We start from the raw sequence: 21,245 nt of genomic DNA on the forward strand, positions 1-21,245 counted from the left end.
ATATTTTTTAAATTATTTTTAAATGCTTCTTCCTGAATAGCTGTAGGTCACCATTTCTGGTTCTTTCTCTAGATTCTCTAGTGGTGAATGTTGCTTATTTGTGTTTTCTTTCCATAACTCCTTCAGCTTGGTGTTCCTTTCTTAGGTCATCTCATAGGACACAAGGATCTATCTGCTTAGTGAAAAGATACAGAAAATATCTTGATAAGCATGTTTTAATTGATATGACACTGAACACTGGAGAATGTAAGACAGTCTTGCAATAGTTCTCAATTCACTCTGCATCTTTGAGTTTTCTGCCTTTTAATTTTGACATGAAGTAATGTGTCAAGTTTCATCCTCGCCTGGGAGACAAAAAGTCTGGGAGTATTTGTAGTCAATGATCTGTGACAGTGTCAAACAGTGTATCAAGAATTTAGTAAGACGATTACCTATGGACCATATTTTTTCTAAAACAATGGAAAATGATTGCTTCTAGCTTGAACACTTTTGACAACCAACAATCATCTTCCCACCTTTCCACCAGTAAGGGATGTCAAAGAAATCATTAAAGACCTACTTAGGGGGGAAAAAAGCAGGCAAGGAATAGAAAAAGAGATGGGCAGACAGAGAGAGAGCAGCAGGCTGAATCTGAAACGTCAGCGTGTGTCTCCTGCTGTGCAATGTGCTATAGTCTTGTTGCGCTAGAGGCTGTTGACTTCTGCCTCTGAATGGCTGTTAAATGGTGGATTATTTTAGAAAAGCTGTCTTTCCAGCATCAAACTGGTGCTGGTTGCCTTAACTTCCAGTTTCAGAACAGGTATGTTTTGTACGCAGTGATGCGACTGGCATATCCACTTCCAGAGTTGGAGGAAACGCTGGTCATTTATACATATGCAGAAGCAGTGTGAGGGCTAACTTTGAAAATGATTTGAGGAAGCTGTGTGATGACCATAGTGGAAGGTGCAATTACTTTTGTCAAATATCTGTGGCAAATATGAATTAACATCTCGTGAAATGTGTTACAAAGTGTTTAGCAGAATTTATTACTTTGCTGTTTTATATCCTGCTGTTGGCACAACAAGTACAAGGGGTTAATTCCAGAGATATTTAATATCTCTGTCTTGCTGACTCTTTCTCATCCATCAGTGGTCTCTGGTAGCCTCTTCTTGAAGAGTCTATCCTAGGTAGTCCTGTAGTACATTTGGAAAGTTAATCTCATAGTTGAGTTCAGCTTCCACAGGAAACAGCATTAATAACGAAAAGTGCACTTTTCCAATTGAATTTCCATTTTTTCCAAAGTTTTCTGTACCTTGTTTAAACATCTTCAGCACATGTCTGAAGGACTAATACTTTCTAATATTTTTTTCAATACTTCAATTTTCTCCAATCATTTGTATTGTTCCGAAGCAATAAAGTATCATGCATATCTCTCTGTCTTTCTCTACCAGAATAAGTTCTACCCAGAGCTTTTCCATGTTAATTTTTCACTTTGTCGGTATTGGCTGAAAATCAAATGCCTTCTTGTTTACTTTGGCAGGCTGTTGAAGGTTATGACTGAGCCCCTCCATTTTCTTTCTTTGTTACATTTACAGTAGTGATCAGAAACATGAAGCTTCCTTTATGTGTTTCTTTGCTGAGAATTCCTGTCAAACAACACTTGCGGACATAACCCTTCTTGGCACTTCCTGCCAAACTTTCATTATCTGATGCCTGTGTCATATTATCACTTATTCGTTTCAGTCTCTTCTTATAATAGGGTCATATTGTGCCCTTAACAATGTTTTCATTACCTGTCTTTGACACCTTTCTCTTTCAGCTAAACATCTTTTGAAGATAGTTGAACACAATATTCAAAGATTCATTACACCATCAGTAACCTTTACACAGTTTATAATGTTTTTCAGCTTTTTTCTCTGCTGTTCTAGATTCTCAGTTTGATGACCTTCTGTGGAAGTTGCGAGACTCATTTGTTTTCCAAAAGATATCAGTGGGTTTTGCATGACACTTACTCTAACTACAACGTAATTTATATTCCCAGATTCAATATTTGGGTTTGGGGCTTTGCAGTTTGTCATAATAATGAAACTGGACTGTGAGGGCTTTCTGTATCTAGTTCATTTCACTGTTTAGTTCTTTAAGATTATCACACTCTTGGGTTTCTAGAGCAGCAAAAGAATGATCAGATTTCATATAGGTTGATTTGATTAAAATATTATGACATGAGAAGTATTATGTATCATTGTCTAAAAATAATTTTAAAATTAAGTAAAAAAATCCAATAAAACACAAATATGTTCCTCGTACATTAATGTTTTTAATTGGTTGACAACTACATTTTGTTCTGTTCATGTAATAGTGTTTGCAAGTACCAAGTTGTTTAAGAATGCATTGCACTGCTTGGAATATTGGAAAATGTTATGGATGCGCTCATATTCATATGTATAATATGCATAAGTACTTGTTACATTATCATGTTACGTGAGCAATTTCTATGCATATAATATATATAAGTAATTGAGACAAATAAAGACTTTACAATTACCTCTCTGTGTAAAAGGTACCACTGGATGTAGAAATACTACCTAGAGTTACCTTTTACAAACATGAATGGGTGGTGAGAGGACATTTATTGCACGTGCATCAAAAATTTTGCTGTCAACTCCCCCCAACCCCATCCAGCACCTCAAGAATGGCTTGTTGCCTTAAGGAAATACAAAGGAACAAGCGAAGGGGAAAGTCACTAAATACCAGAATGAGAACAACCACAAAAGTTAAAAGAAGATGAAAAATAAAATATTTACAATTTCATAATAAACTGAAAATCAGATGGAAGTCAAACAGAAGAAAAGAGTAAACCAGAAATGAGAACGTACAGAATAATTTATGTGTGTACACTGACATATATTCAAAAGCAGGAATAATGTAATTAGTGATCAAAACTTGTAGATTCCTGCCATAAACTCATGTCTCTGTGAGATTTTGGCCATCTTCCTATGAGAAGGCAAGGCTTTTGGAAAGCGTGGAATTCTCACAGATGAGAAGAGACTTTAATGTTGGCACACAGATGCTTCATTGGCTTCTTAAGTTGTTGATCTAGAAACAGTTTTTATTCCAGTAAAATAATATATGGTAGATCTGCAGGCTGTGGAGCATCTCCACTTTTTCCTGCAAGAGAGAAGGCTTCAGGAGACTGAGTTTTCTTGGAAATGCAGAGCCATAGGAGAGGGTTCTTCTCCTTCAGCCTGACAGGGAGAGGAAGAAGAAAATGGTCAATTAGCCTGAAGTTCAGTGCTATTACTTTAGTACAGGGGATGGCAAAGATATTTTCTTCATATTGCCTTTCAGTTATGAAAAGCAGAGCCTTGATTCTATTCCTGAATATATTTTTTGTGTGTCTTTAAGTAATCTTAAAGAGATACAAAATTTGTGGTCAGCAATGATTCCCAAGTACTTTTTATAAGTGCTAAGCACGCTGCCTTGCCCACATTCTGCTTTGCTGGCTAGCTTCATTTTGTGCCCTATCGCTATTAAACAGTTCCAGGTGTCATCCCAGAAATGGTCGCACTTCATCGAGATAAGGTGAGCTTTGAATATAAAGGCCTGTCCTGAGATGTATTACGTGCCTGCAAATCCTATTGACCTCACTGGAAATTTGGAATCCTGTGTAGGAGAAGGCTGTAGGACAAGAAGTTAATTTTTATAAATACATTGACATGTTTTCCTTTGAGATTGACTCCTGAACTACCTTACAGTGCAGTTCATTGTCTAGCATTTGCCTTAGCAGTCCTGTCTTAGCTTATCCCGGAGCCAACATCTGTGTTCTTCCTTTAAATCCTTATTTGAGGGAAGCTGGCTCACTTGGCAGGCAGAGTCACCGGGACAAATATAACTGGACCTCAATGTAATTCCCTCATGGGCAGATGTAGGCTGACATTTTTGCTGCTGCTTGTTGTTTGGTGGAAGGTAATCTCTTGCAAGGCCAGGTTGGGTGTTGGTTAGATTATAAAGCTTATATACAGTGGAAAACAGCACTAAAACATGAAGCCTGAAAAATGAAGAATCCATCATGGTTTTGCATCTGTGATTTTTCATTGGTTTGGGACGTAACCATTTGATTTTGGCGTTGTACCCGTGTTCGTGTCAATAAATAAGATAGCTAAACCTCCAGGGAATTACTGTCTCTTAATCAAGCCCATCATTAAAGTGTGTACACAAAAATGGGCCTAGAGACCGGAGTTCTTGCCAAAACCCCAGAAGCCAAAAAAGAACATCAAGATTTTAAAAAACATTCCTGTAAGACATTTACCAATGTTTATGCAATTCTTAGTCCATCTCTGCCACTGCCGCTTCTGTTGATTGAGAGCATAAGGTGCCATGTTTCCTGTAAGTCAAGAGAAGCTTCTGGGGAAGCAGATAGGAGCAATGCCTTTTTTCACCTTGACTTCATTATAATCTTAATTTTTATCAAAGGATTCTCTCGGGTGCCCCTCTGGGCTTCAGCAGTCTGCAGAGCCCCGATTAAGCAAGGCTCCCATTTGTTTTTAATAGTCTCAGATTTTACTCTGTGAGTGCCACAGCATGTTGGGAGGGCCTGTGGACATTAAGATTTTAAATCTTTGTCTGAAATGTGTTTATGAGATGCGCATAGAATGTGCCTATTTATATAAATGTGTGTATAAACTTACATTATTTTATCTTGTTGCCTTTACTTGTTGCTAAGAACTCTTTAGTCTAATTTGTATGTATATTGTAAGAACACAAGCAAACAAACACATGGTATTAGCAGTATTAGCACAAACCAAATGGGAGCAACCACTTCAAGGTCTGGATCTGCCGGGTATTTACTATCACGCGGTGATTAGGTTTCAAACAGAGAATGCTTGTATTACACGCACATACAATATACTATCAGCTGCAAAGCTCTAACATTGAAAATCAGACCTTGGATCTTACCTTTCCTGCATTTCCAGGTTTTCTCCACTTCCCTCAGTAGTGTGAACAAACCTTGAAATTAAGTTGTTGTCTTTGAAATTAAATAAATTGCTGAAAGTAGTAATCAGGTATGAATCTTCTTTTCAACTCTTGTAAGAAATTTGAATCTATAATTAACAGTGGCGAGGGCAAGAAAGAATAGCTCAAGAGTTAAACTGACCTGAAGTGCATTCTTTTTACTGACTTCTATATCTTTCCTGAATGAAAAAAAAAACACAAACAAACAAAGCTCAACAAACAATCCACACAATTGGTGCACAGATGGTACAGAGCAGAACCAGATTCCTCTGCAGAACTGAAAAGCTTTCATCCCATGCAGTTTCTACACTGATACAGATTTTACCCATCCATCTGAGCTGTTAAGTTTTTGTGCACCGAGTGTGAGACTCATAGATTTGGCTCCTGCATCGACGCCCCCCCACAGATAGGGGTATGTCTTACATACTTTCCTAGCACAGTGCCAGAATCTTTCTCCTACTCCATGACCTGAGATACCAGTTGCAGTTGGGTGGCAGCTCCTCTCGTCCCCTGCCTCCCAGTGTGCTGGTCCGTCGAGTGGGACATGCTGCTGGGCTACATGTCCGCCAGTTCTTACTGAGGTGCCTGGCTCCAAGGAACCTGCTTGCTGGCACATTTCCTGGCTGCAGCACGGAAACGCTGGCCTCTTCCCCACTGTAAGCCCCAGCACCCAGATATGCCTCCTGCACAGGACCAGTCCATGGTTTTGTCTTATTCATTGGAAAAGAAGAAACGTGAGAGGGCTGAGCCGTTTGTAAATGAAGTTATGCAAAGCTACAGTCGGTTTTGTTTGCCAAAGCTTGATGATTTGAAAAATTTGTTCGCATATTTCTTCCAGCCTGTATCAAATATTCTGGAAAATCATCTGCTTCTTCAGACATCTTTTTGGTCCTCTACTGTATCTGGATAAATGAGTCCGAGGACTCCGGTTTTAGTAGAATTCTACTTTTGTACTCATAATTCACCAAATTGTCATTATTTTTCAGACACCAAAAATAAATATTTCATTTTTTTGTTTCATAGCTGATTCCACTGGTGTGGCTTGTTGAATTTTTGCTTGTTTCAGGTCTGGCTCAGCCATATTTCATCAGGCCAATCTGCCACCAAAGCCTGATGGGAGATTTGTCCAAGTAAAGGCTCTAGGATTTGACATGTATTATTTTGCTGTGTCTTTGTGCTGTTACTGTCTTTCATTTGAATTGGAACATAGATAATTATATTCTAGATTTAAAAAAAACAACTTTGTTTTTTTATAAATAAAATATTTGTTTTACTATCCAAAGCCTGGAAACACCTTCAAAGAGGTGATTTTAGTATCTTATAATTTTCTGTACACCAGAAATGGTTACTTGGAATGTGCTTCTAGTTGTCTGCCCTAAAAGGAAAAAAATACTGACCAAAAGAATTTAAAGTGCTTAAGAGTTTTAACCACAAAGGATACACAGAGAGGCTAGAATGGCACATGGTGCTGAGCCTGTCAGATTCTTAAAATACCAACAATTTGGTGGTCTATAATCCTGTCACTCTTTTCATGTATCTGAAGAAAAAAGAAAAAAAAAAGCTTAACATCTCGTTAATTGAAACTAGAGCTTTCAGGCCAGAGATTTGATTTTTCCAATATCAATGTTATAAAATAAAGGAGGATTTAGAGTAAGAGCATAGGGGTCTACGTTCTAAAAAGCCTACTGAAGCTTTATAAAAAGTTTTTGCAAAGCAGTCTACTCAGAAATGTTCTCTTGTGTATCATGCTATCCAGAATTTCTCTTTTCCCATTTGTTTTGTCGAGGAATTTTCTTGACAAGCTTCGTGTTTTAAAATCCATGTGCTCCTTTTTCTTCCTACCCATGTGAATTAATCCTTTATGTGTGGCTTTATTCCATTGAAATTTTTATGATGTCACAAAAGATCAGATCCAGAGAAAACCTAAGAATCGGTCAGTAGAAGTTAGTGCTGAGGATTTCACAGGACTGAGCCCGTTGAAAGAATTACAGTTATGTTGAGGCATGATTTTCTAGCAAAAGCCAATGAGCTTTGAATGTGAAGTGGTCCAAAAAATATATGAAGCATAAGCATCAATGTTTCGAAATAAAATGTTTTCCAACATTTTTTGTGAAGGGTCAGCTATACAATTCCAAAAAAAATAATTATTCTTGTTTTAAAATCTAAGAATAGAAACATTTTAAACCAGAAATGATGGTACTAAATAGCACATAATCTACAGTGTATGAACCTAAAGACATTCTAGAATGAACTGGAGCTTTATCATCTTTATCATAATCATCTTACAATTATTTATTCCAATATATTCAGGGATGCCTGGTTGTCTTCACCCTTTTCTTATCTATATCTTACAATCAAAAATATATGATCTGCAGCAATGAAGCAGGAGATTGCAAAGCCTGATGAATCTTATTTGATGAGCCACACATGGTGGTGTTGGAGTTTGGGTTTGGGTTTTTTTTGGGAGAGGGTGGTGTTTTTTTGTGAGAAATAAAGTTTTCCTTTCTCAGCAGCAACAGTAGTGACAGCAGAGAAGGACCAAGCCATTCTGAACTGCAGTAGATGGGTTAGTCAGGCTGCCATAGCTTTTCAATGCAATCAGTGTATTCCTTATACAAACCATTCTCATCCTTTTTCACTGAATAAATGGAGACAGGATAGGTGCTTCTGTGGGTAGAAGACTGGATGGGGGGAAACTACCTGTATCGTTGTTTTATGTTCTTTTTCTGCTACAGAGCATATGCTTACAGATGTCCTTGTCCAATTCTCAGCAATGAGATTGTAGGAAAATAATTGCTGAGGATAGGTAGCTTGAGAGTTTATAGTGCACATGCTAAGTCCATTTGATCTGGAGAACAAGGTCAGACCTTCATTTTACTGAGGTATATGTATATTCTTAGAAATTTTCTCCATCTGACAGCAGCAAGGTATATAGGAGAAAGAAAGTGAGTGTCCTTCCACCAAAGAGGAAGGAGGACATCCTTGTTTTAGCACAGGATATTAATGTATATTATTTCATATTGGGAAAGATGGAATCTTAAAAGACTCTGTTGACCTTCATCACTAAAATGAGAAGGGGACCAAATCACAAACGTGACACTCACCTCATATTGAAGTCTGACCATAAATTCCTGTATGCAAACTATTTGTGCGTTTCATCTTTGTAGATACAAGCAGACTTGTATCTGGGAGAAGAGCTGAGAAATTACTGGTTTCTCAAATGGGACAATTACTTTTAGTGCTGTGTTTTTATTTGATGCTTGGCACATTGTAAATTCCATACGAAACAACCTGCCTGCACTGTGCTGTGATATACCTGTGACTTCTGCTCCCTGACTGGATGGAATGGGTTGTTTTCTTCTCTCTTATATTCAGTCTTCATTTCTAGACTACTAAGCTTTTAGAAAAGGTACAATCTTGTAACAGAGTTCATAAGCTCTTGTCACGTACCATATATTACACAGTGTCTCCTAGGTATTCTTTGATTTCCAGGTTTTCCAAACATCTCTCTCCCAGATACTTTTTGAATGATTATTTCCTTCAGCTTGCGTTTTTCCAGGATGAATCTCATTTTGGGTGATATCCAAAGCCCATTGAGGTCAGAAGAATGTCTCCTATTGACTTCAGTGGGCTTTGGATTTGTTCCTTTATTTCCTATATCCAGGAGCCAAATTCTGCACACCTTATTGTTTTAATGGGATTTAGTATAAGCAAGGCAAGCGGTATTGGCTTCAACAGTCTGATATTTTCGGACTCCTTTGCGTTGCATTGCACTCTTTTCACTAGCGTTCATAATGGTACAATATAATTTACAAGTGTAAGTGCTGTTTATCTGTCACCATGGATAGCTAATGGAAATCTTAAGTAATACTGAGTGAACTCTGTTGTGTCCTGCTACCACCTCTTTCCAGACTTGATATGTATTCTTCCATTACCTTTTGTTTCAGTCTTTTAATTACTTTGCAGTTCATAAGGTTTTGTCGGTATTTGGGAAAATGTGAATCATTTGTGGGTAAAGTTTTGAAAGGCACTGTAATCAGATATGAAGTCCAGTTACACATTATATTCTACATATAATAACTTTTGCCCAGATTTGGGAAAGCGCTTTAACATGTGCTCAAGTTTATCCCTGTTAAGAAATGAAAGTAGATTTTTAAATGTAATTGTCTATGTGGGACTTTGGTCTCAATAAAAGTTAAGCAAAATTTTATATTCATTCCTTTGAGATCTTTTCAAATTGCATCTTTTATATAACAGTTCTCTAACATGAGGATTCCAAACTATTCTATGAAGTTGGTACCTGTAAAGACTATTCACCACGATCTGAAGTGACTGTGCTATATGGCTTACCCAGGATTTGTCACTTAAATTTAAAACTGGAGTGTGTTTAGTGGAGAGCCACCAAGATGGTCAGGGGGTTGAAAGATTTGCCTTAAAAGGAGAAGCTGAGGCTTGTTCAACCTGGAGAAGATATTGCTTTTGGGGGGACCTTGTAGTAAGAGGTCACCAAGAGGATGGATCCAGGCTATTCACAGTGCTGTGTGATGGGAGGACAAAGGATAACCGACAGAAGTTGAAACAAGAAAAGTTCAGACTGGATTTTAGAAAAAACTTTTTCACAGTGAGGGTGGTCAAACATTGGAACAGGTTACTCAGAGAAATTGTGTGTTCCTTGAAGGTTTTCAAGACCAAACTGCATGAGTAAGTTGGTCTGAACTCATAGTTGACCCTGCTTTAAGCTGGAGGCTGGACTAGATGAAATCCAGCGATACCTTCCAACCTGAATTATCCTATGATCTTTTGGTCCTATTCATGTTTTCTGTTGCTTATTGTTCTAATATGCTCTTGGTCTCCCTCTGGGTTCATGCTTTTTTTTTCTAATAGCATTTATTCAGTGATTTTTCTGGAAGGAGAAGTGAGAGATACTGGAAAGTAAGTGCTAGAATTCCTTGGACTTCCATAGGAAAAGTGTTAATCCATATTTCTTCCTTTTGAAATTTTCAGTTTCTCAGTACCTCCTTCTCTTGGCATGCCAATATAATTGTCAGTGGTTCATAAATTAACTAGCTAATTCCTTTATGATCTGGGGATGCATATGTCCTCCTTCTGGTTTATATTTTTTTCTAGCTGTTTTATTAAGTACTTGTTATAAATAACTGTACCAGGAAGATTCTGCTGCTCTAGTTGCTCAGGCATCTTTTCATTAGTTTTCTTGTTAAAGAGTAATTTTTTTTAAACTATTCCTCTGTTCTTTCCCTCTTTAATCATGTATCAGTTTGAGTAATATTTCACAGAATCACAAATCACAGAATGGTTTGGATTGGAAGGGACCTCTGGAGATCATCTGGTCCGACTGTGCTGCTCAAGCAGGGCCATTGGGAGCCAGTTGCCCAGGACCATGTCCAGATGGCATTTGAATATCTCCAAGGATGGAGGCTCCACAACCTCCCTGGGCAACCTGTGCCAGTACTCAGTTACCCTTACAGCAAAACAGTGTTTCCTGATGTACAGATGGGAATGGCCATGTTTCAGTCTGTACCTGTTACCTCTTGTCCTGTCACTGAGCGCCACCAAAAAGAGCCTGGCTCCATCTTCTGTACCCTTCCCTTCAGGTATTTATATACACTGAGGACATCCCCCTGAACCTTCTCTTCTCCAGGCTATACAGTCACAGCTCTCTCAGCCTTTCTTTGTGTGAGGTGCTCTAGTCCCTCAATCATTTTAGTGGCCAGTAGCTCTATATCTCACTTGTGCTGGGGAGCTCACCAGTAGCTCTGTATCTCGCTTGCACTGGGGAGCCCAGAACTGGACACAATGCTCCAGGTGTGGCCACTCTACTGCTGAGTAGAGTGGAAGGATCACATTCCTTGACCTGCCCACAACAGTTCTCCTAATGTAGCCCAGGATAACTTTGGCCTTTTTTGTGGCAACGGCACATTGCTGGCTCATGTTCAACTTGATGTCCACCAGGACCCCAGGTTCTTTTCTGCAAATCTGCTTTCCAACTGGTCCTCTCCCAGCATATATTGGTGCATGAAGTTATTTTAGCACATTTTATTTTCATACTTAATAGAGGGTCTGCAAGGGTGAAGACCAGCAGCTGAAGAAATCTAAAAAGGCACCAGTAGTTACCAAATGCAATCTGTTCATATGCATAGAGCCTTAGGTGGGCTTTATGTACAGTTACAGATTGACTGAGCAGGTGAAACCCATAACTTCAGATCATGGTTCAGTGCTGTTACTACCACAGACTTTAAAATTTGTATCAGTGCCTCTATTACAATTAGGTAATTTTTTTGCAGTATTTTTCCTCATCTTCCAGTATAGTCTTTAGTTTCAGCCTAGGTATGCCTGGGGCAGGACACTTCCATTTTGTTTCAGTATCCCCTACGCGCACGCAAGCCTCTTGTAGGATGCTTCAGGGAATGTTAATCAACAGGGTCCTATTCTGTATTCAGAAAATTTAGTGTATGAAGAGATACTACCAGACAGAAGATGTTAAGAATTACTCAGAGGTAGTTCTTGCAGTGTTGTCAACTCATGGCATGTAATGGACAAACAGATCTGGTCAGGGAATGACCTTATTGGTTTCTCTTTCTCAGAAAAGAATTTAGATTTTGTAAAAGAAGTCATCCCAAGTGGGAACAAAAAACCAAATTGTTGAACATCTTCATGAAAAAAAGGTTCAAATTAATACCACTTTGGGTCATTTGAATTGTAGTGTTTGGCTAAAATAAATATATTCAGTTTAAACATTTGTAATTTTAAAAATAGAAAATATTGTAATGTGAAAATTTGAACATTTCTTTTCTGGAAATATCTGATTGAAATATATCTACATTTTAGAATATTTTCCACTTTGTCAAGAACAGCTTAAATTAAATGTAATTTCTTTTGGGAAGGGGTTCAATGGAAATGAAAGTTTTCTAGTGGAGTCTTGCTCGACATATTTTTAGCACTTTGTGCAAATCATTTAACTGACATACCTCAGTTTTCTTGCCATGTGAGAGGAGAGTTATATACTTTATTGACCTCATACAGGTTTAGGATAATTAATTCATATTTATTAAGCACTGTAAAGACAGAGAAGCTCAATCCTCAAATAGAACTGTAAAAAATACTGTGGTAGTCTAAATGCCACCAACTTTCAACAAAATTGAAAGGCACTATCAGGTATACTCTGAATCACTGATATGAATAAATTAAAAGAAAAGGTTTCATTAAAGCATTAAAAATCTCTGTAGACTTTGTTGTCCAAAGTTACATCAGGCAGCCATTATGGGCCACAATGTGTACACGCCTCTTTTCCCAATGTAGAAATGGCATTTAATTTCATCTGTCACTTTACCAGCTAGTCATTTGGTACCATGAAATGCTTCTATACTTTGCCTCAAACAACCTTAGTTTTGGCTATCCTGAGTAATTTCGTATCATCAGCAGAATGTGTAAAGTTTGTATTTACTCTGTATTTGAGATTACTCGTGAGTATGCTGAACAGCACAGATTCCAGCAGAGACCTTGTAACGCCTTGCGAGTAACCTTCCTCCCTTCTGACAATTAATGAGTAGTTCCTTCTTTTCTTTCCTAACTTGGAAAAGGCTAATAATGCGTAAGAGGACCGTTCCTCTCGTGCCATGGTAGCTTCACTCTCTTAAAAGCCTGTGAGTTTTCCCAAAGCTTTATGGAAATCCAAGTCGTACGCACCCAAGTATCCAAGGTTAGAATTGCAACACCGCAGTTACCAGGTCATCTTATCCACATGTTCCTTTAGAGAAACATAATACATTTTTGAGACATGACTTCCATCTGCAAATCTGCATCGATTCTTCCCCAGTTAAAATCTCTGTCACAGCTGTAATTTCCATCATATTGCCATGCTAGGGTAAGCTTGTTAAAATATGCGGTCTTTGTCTGCTAAATTATTCGGATGCTTAGCCTTTGATTACCCCAAGTATTATTTTGCTTTTTTCCATAAATGGTATTGAGGGGACATTTTGTAAAAAAAGAAGGTAAGAGTGAATAAAGTAACACTTCTTTTTTTTTTTTTGTGACTAAATCATTAGCATTGGGGAGTTCATTAAAGAATGCTTATAACGAAAACCAAATTCTGGAAGTATATTTTGTGCAAGAAAAAAACCCCAAAACAAAAAATCCTTCAGGGTGAGTCAGTTCCTGAACCTGTGAATCTGTATAGCTAACTAATTAAATATTATTGTCTTTATGAGCTCTCTGATACTGTTTTCTGTGTTTTGATTGCCAGACACATATGCAGGCACATATAGCAAATGGATTAATCTAGGCTTTGGCTTTCTTTCAGCTATGTCTGGCGTATACAAATCTGAGATCTGTAATAGAAGAGTCTGCTTTAGAGACATGCACATTCACATCAGTATCACGTTTCTAAATTTCACAACAGTCTTAATTTTCAGAGCTTCATACTTTGTATGTGCTAGATTTCCCAATTGAGTCAATTGGCTTTTCTTTCCATGAAGCACTGAAAAAAGCGTGTGTAAATTCAGACGAAAATTGCCTGTGCTGTTGACATTTTCTGCTGTTGGAAATGTAGCAACTCGATTCTGATTTTCAGCTTGCTTTAAACTTGCAGAAATGGTGCAACTGCCGCCTGTTTCTAATTATTCCTGAAAAGCCAGTAAGAGGTAGTACGAAGGCCGCTCAGGAGAATGATTCAGAGTAATCTGGAAATTTTAGCTATTGATCTTTGACTGATGACGTTCTCTTTGCTGAGTCTGACATGTGCTGCCCAGACCAGAGGCTGTTGGTAGTGTCTGCTGCATCCTGTTCTGTCCAAGGCACAAAATCGCAGCGATGGGGGTTTGGAGAAGATGGTGATACTCTTTTTCTTAGAAGTAGTACAAAATAATGAAACAGAAGGGGCTTAAAGAGATGCTTTTTTGGCAACGATAGCTTTGGTGAAAAATTAAAATCTCTACAGCTGATCAATGACATCAGCAGTCACCAAAGATCTTAGTTCATCACTGCTACAGTCTTATGGCAGATGTTCAAAACTGGATGTCTGTATTTAAATAGGCTCCTGAATCTATAATGGTAATGAGTTTATAAATAGTCTGATGTTTAGCTGGGTTGTGTCTCACAGCTATTCACTGAGATTTGTGGGTATCTGTCACTGAGGTATAACAACTTTACTGACATGGGGAGACTACATATGGATTGAAAAGCTTAACATTAGGCAGCTGTGCTAATATTTTGGCCCTACGTCCTAGAAAGTGATCTTTTTCTTTTTAATCTTAAAAAAAATGCGGTGAGTAAAGCAATTTTTAAACATTTTGGCCTGGTAGTTACAGCATCCTCCAAAAACTTAGTATTGGTACAATCAAGTAAAAAAATTGGCCAAAATTTCTTAAAGATACATAGAGTAGGAGCAAAAATCTACTAAAAGGAAAGGCAAGTTTATTGCTTTTCCACATTTCTGGGTATGAGGCAGTGAGACAGAAAAGCCCCATATGAGCTGGATGTAAAATGAGCAGTTTCAGCATGATTGTGCCTTATTTTATGTAGGCAAATAAATATATACATGTGTGTGTATAAAATCCCTCACCTAACTTATATTCTTGAGGAGTCTTGATCACTCGTAGCTTCCTGGCTTACTGCATTAATGTTACTATTTAATATGGATTCTTTTCTATTTCGCTTAACACTGTTCTCGCCTTTCCTTAAGCAAATCTCACTCATCCTACCTCCATTTCTCAACGATGTGTTTATTTTCACAGTTCTCTCAACCATCTCTTGCACAGGCAAGCTCACTGACCATTTTTCAGTAACTTCTGAGACCTAAGAATGTACTTTCTTCATATGATCAGCTGGTAATTTGAAATCTAGGTCTCTTCATCCTCTTATTTCCTGGCAGCTTTTTCTAAGGACTATCATGGGGCAGCCAGTCATCCTCGAATGCTTCATGCAAGAAGCCGATCTCTACAGAAGCACAGATAACTCTTGTCTTCAGGGATCTTCTTTATTGAATGCCCATTGTCCAGTGCTATGTGCTTACCTTGAGATATATTTATTCAGGGTGTCACTTGAGCATCTGCAGGGCAGATAACAGCAATTTGTGGAACTTCTGTCCTAAGCTGCAAATAACTCTTTTGTAATACAAGCTGCCTCATCCCTCATGCACAAGAAAAAAGGAGGAAGCATTGAAACATACAATGAAAATGAACTGATAACTTTACCATAGCTTAGTAATGTTTCTTTTTTTGCTGGGTAAAATGAAAAGCTCTTCAAATAGTGGAATAAAGATTTATATTTTTATCATCAGGGACAGTATTTAGAACTACAGCTCCTAAAGATAACCAGCTCCTCTGTTAAAAGGCTTTTTTGGAAATCATTGCAAGGAGGAGGCAGGATTTCTCCCCTTTCTATGTTCGCTGTTGCACCAGTGAATTCTGTGCTGCCTCTGACATATGGGACCCATGGCGTTGCTGGTATTCAGATATGATGAATTATGGCTCAGACCTGATGTTCCTCCGTTAGTTTTATGCTATAACATGTACTTTATTTATTAAAGTATAAACCCTAATAAAAGTCTTACATAAAGAAAGCTTTCAAATGGTCATAGGCTTAATGTCCCTCCATCCTTTTTACAGGAAGAAAAATGACTAAAACTTGAAGTCAGACTCTGGCATGCTTGAATACCATATGCCTGCACTATTGAGAGACTGGAGCAGAGTATCTGGAGAAGGATGAGAGAGTGTGGGTGGCAATAGAAAAAACAACCACGACTGTAAGTTAGCAAGATAATATCCTTACTTTCTTCTGTGGGTCTCAAGAGTGATTAAAAAAACATTGGTGTTTTAAAAATATTGCTGAAGACTACAGTGTGACTCATAATGCTTCAGAGAATGGAATTCTTGGAAGTTTCACTGTAATGCCAGATTTTAGAATGGAGGGCAGCAGAGCTGCAGAGAAGTAACACGAGGATATGTTGACGGAGAAAGAACATCTCTGAGGAAAAGCAGGCGAGAGAAAAAGAAAGGAAAGAGAATGAGCCTGGGGAGAGATGACAAGACAATTATTTATGCTGAGAACTGTTGCTTGCACTGATGGGAATGTTTCACTGCTTTTTGAGATGTTATTGGCCAGCATGCCTGCCTACACAGTGCTTGGTCATATGCACAGCAGGGGAAGATACGTAAACATGTTGACCAATCAGGCAATGAAAGCAGTTAGATGCGACTTCGAAAGTCCATCCTACAGGTGGCCTGAAACTTTTGACTGAAACTTTTTTTTTTTTTTGGGGGGGGGGGGAAGGGGAAGGGGGGAATAAATTTCTGATAACTTCGGTTATTTTATAAGGGAATGTATTGGCTAAAAGTAAATTTTCATTGGGAAAGTTTCTCAAGTCAGAATAAACATTCTAGTCAGAATAAAATAAAGAATGACAGTTATCTGAAATTAAATACTGGCCTCACAGTTATGGCATGCACCTGATTTTTTGCTTGATAGTGTAACATACCTGTTTTATATCCTAAATAAGTACCTTTACTAGGGAAGTGAGGAGTCTTTTTCCCACCATCCCCCAAAAGTGTTCATCAACACTTATTCCCCTAAAGTTACAAGGAAATGCTTTTTGTATTTCACAGGCTATGACATTGGCAGGGATATGGAAATCCCAGATTCAGATCCATGAACATGGGCTGGGCTTGTACCAGAACCTCCTCCTTTAAGTGAACGTCCTAACTATCTGGCAGCTGAGGTATGATTGAAGTCTCACTATTGCTTAGAGGGGAAAAAAGATATTGTTTATACCGGAATCCTAAATACTGAAATCTGGGTGCTTTTTTTTTTGCCTTTATTTTTTTAAGAGCGTTCTTGGGTCTTCTCCTTTAACACTTGTTATCTACTCTGTCCTATAAACTATATCTATAGTTTCTGCATATGGTTAAATAAAATATGTTGGTTCAGAGTGCTGAAGATGTGTGGATAATGCTGTTGTCTGGATAGAAACTTTGTACGCTATTTAAGCATTTCATGATTAGTCATCTGAAAATTCACATCTGAGAAATGTCATGACTTGATAATTGGCACTTCATCTCTGAAAAAAAAATAAAATCATATGTCCAGCAGGGGAGCAAATAGGACACCATTCATATAAGTGATGGTCATATGTTACAGTTAAATAAATACCCCAAGTGAAGAATTAGTTGATACGTTCTTGGCTGAAATTTGTTCACGTAATTTGATCGATGAGGTGTGTGGATAAAGAATAGATTAACAGATCATAACCAGTTCATGAACAATTCATGAACAGGAAGAAAGACTACAGAGCAGGGAGTTTGAATAATGTATATTTTATTTCACTTGTATAACAGGAAAACGTAGATTTTTGAGTTGGCGAAATGGAAAATAAAACATTTTTTGTTGTATGTATTTCTTCTGGAAAACTAAACCTAGTTACATTTAGAAATTAAACATCTTAAATGGAAAGGGTAGTATATAACAAAAATATGATTACAGATTTTTTGAGCTTTTGCTTTTAATGTTTTTGTGTTTTAATGAATTCTTGTTGGAATAATTTTGTAAGTTTCAGGTGGATGACACGTGAATTTTAGCCAGGTTGAACTGGCAGCTTGGGTGGATAAAACATTCAATCCAAAATTTGTCCAGCTTTTCTGAGCTTATGTTGTACCGATTCCCTCGTTTCCCAAAGCAGTGAACTGAGAAATGTTATCCGTTATAGGATTAGTGCGACTAATTTGCTCTCATATTGCCTGTCATCCTGTGGATTTCATAATACATGAACACAGCCAGACTGTTACGATTTCAGAGTCAGCAGTAAAATCTACAATGCATGGTGATAGTAGGTTCTCAAATAAACAGCATTTTGGACAGAGTGAAAAAATGCACCAAAAAATTGAGTAAACAACAGCAAGACAATCTGCATCTTCTCAGTTTGTGTAGGAGATAAGTTGAAGCTGGGAAACATTTTCTCATATGCCCATTAATGGATGTACAACTCATCCAATCACTCAGGAGCTAATACTGCACTTTTCTGTTCTGTGCATAAAAAATGTCATGCCAAATGACTCTGAGTGGTATCCTTAATGATGAATTTACAACCATCAGTAAGGAGCCTTCTTCGATTGTCTGCATTAAAGCAGCAGTTGATTATCATCCCATCCAGTGATGCTTTTCCTTGGCCTTATTAAAAAGAGCAGTGTACAAGGCAATCATACCCTTGGGTGTCTTTTGACTTGCTCACAAGTATAGCTTATGTGTTGATTTCTTTTAAAAAAAAAACCCAAATTCCATTTTAAAATGATGACACATCCACTGTCTAAAAACAAATGACATGGGAATTACACTGAATGCCCTGATTGCTCACCTGGCATTAAAAATAGTACCAGGTTTTGCAGACAATATTTAGCTGGGCATATCTGTCAACTGTCGATGCTGAGCATGGGAAGTACGCTCGATGGCTTCTTCCCCATCCTCTGGCCCATGAAGCACTGTCTGACTGCCTTGAGCAATGGAAGCTTGACAGATCTGGAAATGAATTGTGAGTCAGCGGGCACTTTCAATAACTGGAGAGATAAAATAAAATCTGATTTTCCTTTTTTGTCAAGTCCCTTTTCTGAGGATTAGATTTATTAACAAAACAAAAGATTCCAAAGCAGGCTCATAGTAACACAGAATGTGTGGTAAAAGACAAAAGAGATCTTTCCAGCTTCCAGCAGCGTCTGCAGGAAGTACCAATACGCATCCCTCTGGATAGCTTCCTATCCAACTTTTAAGAAACACAGATGTATTTCTATAGTACATATCAATGTGTTTCAATTCTACTGGTAAATCACTACTGAGTTTCCTTAAACCTCTCTTTATGTTCATGAGAATGCGGCTGAAGACTTTAAAGTTCAGTCAGTAAAAAAAGGAAAAGCAAAATCAATTACATTTCTTCCTTGATCTGCTCTTTTTTTCTTCCATTCTGCTCCTCCCAGGAGATAATTTCTGGAAATTATTTCACCTGAGTGAATCAAGTGAAGACATCTCATGGGAATAGGAGAGGTCTTGCAGGTCCATACTGGGGAATGGTTCCATGTATTACAAATTCTTTTCTTGTTTTCACTTACCACACCTTTGCTCTAATCAGGTAGACAGGACTTAGTGTGATGGCGTGGTAGATCATTTAGTATCAGAGATACGTCAATCAGCTACACACTAACTAAGAACATCTATAGATCTGCGTGAACATAAAAAAAAAAAATAGAGCTCAGCATGATCATTCCAGTGGTATGCATTCTAGAGATGGCAATGTACAGTTAAAAAAAAAAAAAAAAGAAAAGATAAAATGAATTAGAGAAAACAAGACAACTGAGTTCCATCTAATATTTTCCATTTCCCCAGAACTATTCATTATTCACTGACATGCATGCAATAGATGTGTTACACTTAGAGTGAGAAGAAATAGAAATGACTCGGTAAGTTGCTTATTTTTTTGTATAATTATCACTTTTTGAAATAAATATTTCCTTCTATAAAATGCACAACTCCCTCTCCCTTTCCAATGTTCCAAAACCACTTTGGGCTAACTGTGATCTCTGTTTGCAATTGTATGCGTGTGTCTGTGTGTTAGTAGCACAGTGTGTTCTCTGTGTCCATGTGCTGCAAATCCAGTTGACGGCAGCTTTGCGCCCTATTCTTTCTTGGTTTTCCTTCCTCACAAATGGTAAGTGATCAAATAACTAAAAAATTTTTTTTTCTTGAGTCCACTTGCGCAACTTCCAGAATTTCTTCAGCCCAGCCCCATAGTTTTCATAAGGGTCACCTCCCTTATAACAATTTCAAAAATTCATAACATGTACCTTTGCATTTTATTTATCACTGAATAAAATATAATTTTCATAAACATCCATTTTAGAATTTATCCTTAAGTTATGTAATGATTTTTATTCTTAGAAGTTATTTCCACTATCAGGTCTTTGGCATGATTATGCTTATGAAGTTATATGAACTCTGAGAAAGATGTTTCAACACAAATTTTTTCAAGTTTAAGTAAGATACTTGAAGTGAGGTTCTGTCCTGTGAAACCTCATGTAAGTTCCACGTCACTTGAGGAATTGTGCCTAATTACCTGGACTGATTAAATAAGTATACTGAATTTTGGCTACTGCAAGGAATGTATATCCTGACTGACTTTTCAAGCAAGAAAAGCAAGACCCACCAAGGAAATAGAAATAGATCCAGGGTGCCTTGGAATGGATGTAAAAGTCCGGTCAAATGCAGACTGCTCAAGCACTAGTTGCTTTATAAGCCTGAAAAGGTGAGAGGGAGAAGATGGACAGAAGAGATACAAAGCTTTACCGTCGTCCTTACCCTCATTGCTAAGGCTTTCAGTAAAGTTTAAATTTGTTTATCGTAGTGCCTATTACTTTGTAATGGATAATGGGATCCCCTTCTGCCAGGGGCCTTGTGCCAATTCATCCTTGAATGTCTCCAGTAAGAATTGCAGCTCTTAGACAATGTCTTTATCAGACATTCAGGGATCGCCTCTATGTCAGGGTAGTTCTGGGCACTGGGGGAGCGATGTGTGGGACGATGAACTACCTTATCCCATCTGGCCATGTCCTAAAGGTCCTTTTGAGATGGAGGATATTTATTACTTAAAAGGAAATGGAAACAAATGCTTCCATGAGCAAAGTCAAGAAGGAGCTATTAACTTGGAAAAGAGACAGGAAACATCAGATAGGCCTGATCTTCTGTGCTCGGTGGGCACAGGAACTCCTTGGACCAGACTGTGGGATCCTTACTTTTGTGAGCATAAGCATTATATCCTGAGAAGACTTCTTATACAAAACATTAGCTGAAGGATTTGAACCTTGCCTAGTGATGTATTTTCACACAGGAAGGATTGAATAGTGCTTACTGTTCCAGTTAGGATGTTTTTGGCTGTTGATTGTTAGTGCATTTACCACTGTAAACCACTTCCAAAATATCTGAAGAAGCAGGTGGAAGGCCAAGAAGATGAGAAATGCATGGAGCAGTCAATTAAGTGGAGGTCATAAATGAACCCCTTTTCAAGAGCCATCATCAAGCTTTTGTCTGAAAGGAGAAATTTGCAAAGGAAGCAGGTGTCAAATTCCTGTTAGCAGCTGGATACTTGAGAGTGTTTAAAATGAAAAGCTACCTGATCTAAAACTCAAGACACCAAGAGGGTGTGCCTTAAGAAGTGGAGGGGAACATGTGTCGATGGGGTTTACAGCTCTCGTGCTGTAGGGAGG

General features: G+C 38.0%; 1 long non-coding RNA gene across 1 annotated transcript in view; it reads left to right on the forward strand.

The window, feature by feature from the left end:
• LOC141742225 (uncharacterized) overlaps positions 1 to 19,848 on the forward strand; it is a 52,850-nt gene extending 33,002 nt beyond the window's left edge. The window contains exons 3-5 of the long non-coding RNA XR_012586635.1: positions 15,615 to 15,751; positions 16,611 to 16,723; positions 19,372 to 19,848. This is a non-coding gene — a long non-coding RNA (uncharacterized LOC141742225). The remainder of the gene's footprint in view (positions 1 to 15,614; positions 15,752 to 16,610; positions 16,724 to 19,371) is intronic.
• Positions 19,849 to 21,245: the final 1,397 nt, after the last annotated feature.

This window comes from Larus michahellis, chromosome 4 (assembly GCF_964199755.1).
Source record: "Larus michahellis chromosome 4, bLarMic1.1, whole genome shotgun sequence".
Classification (NCBI taxonomy): Eukaryota; Metazoa; Chordata; class Aves; order Charadriiformes; family Laridae; genus Larus; species Larus michahellis.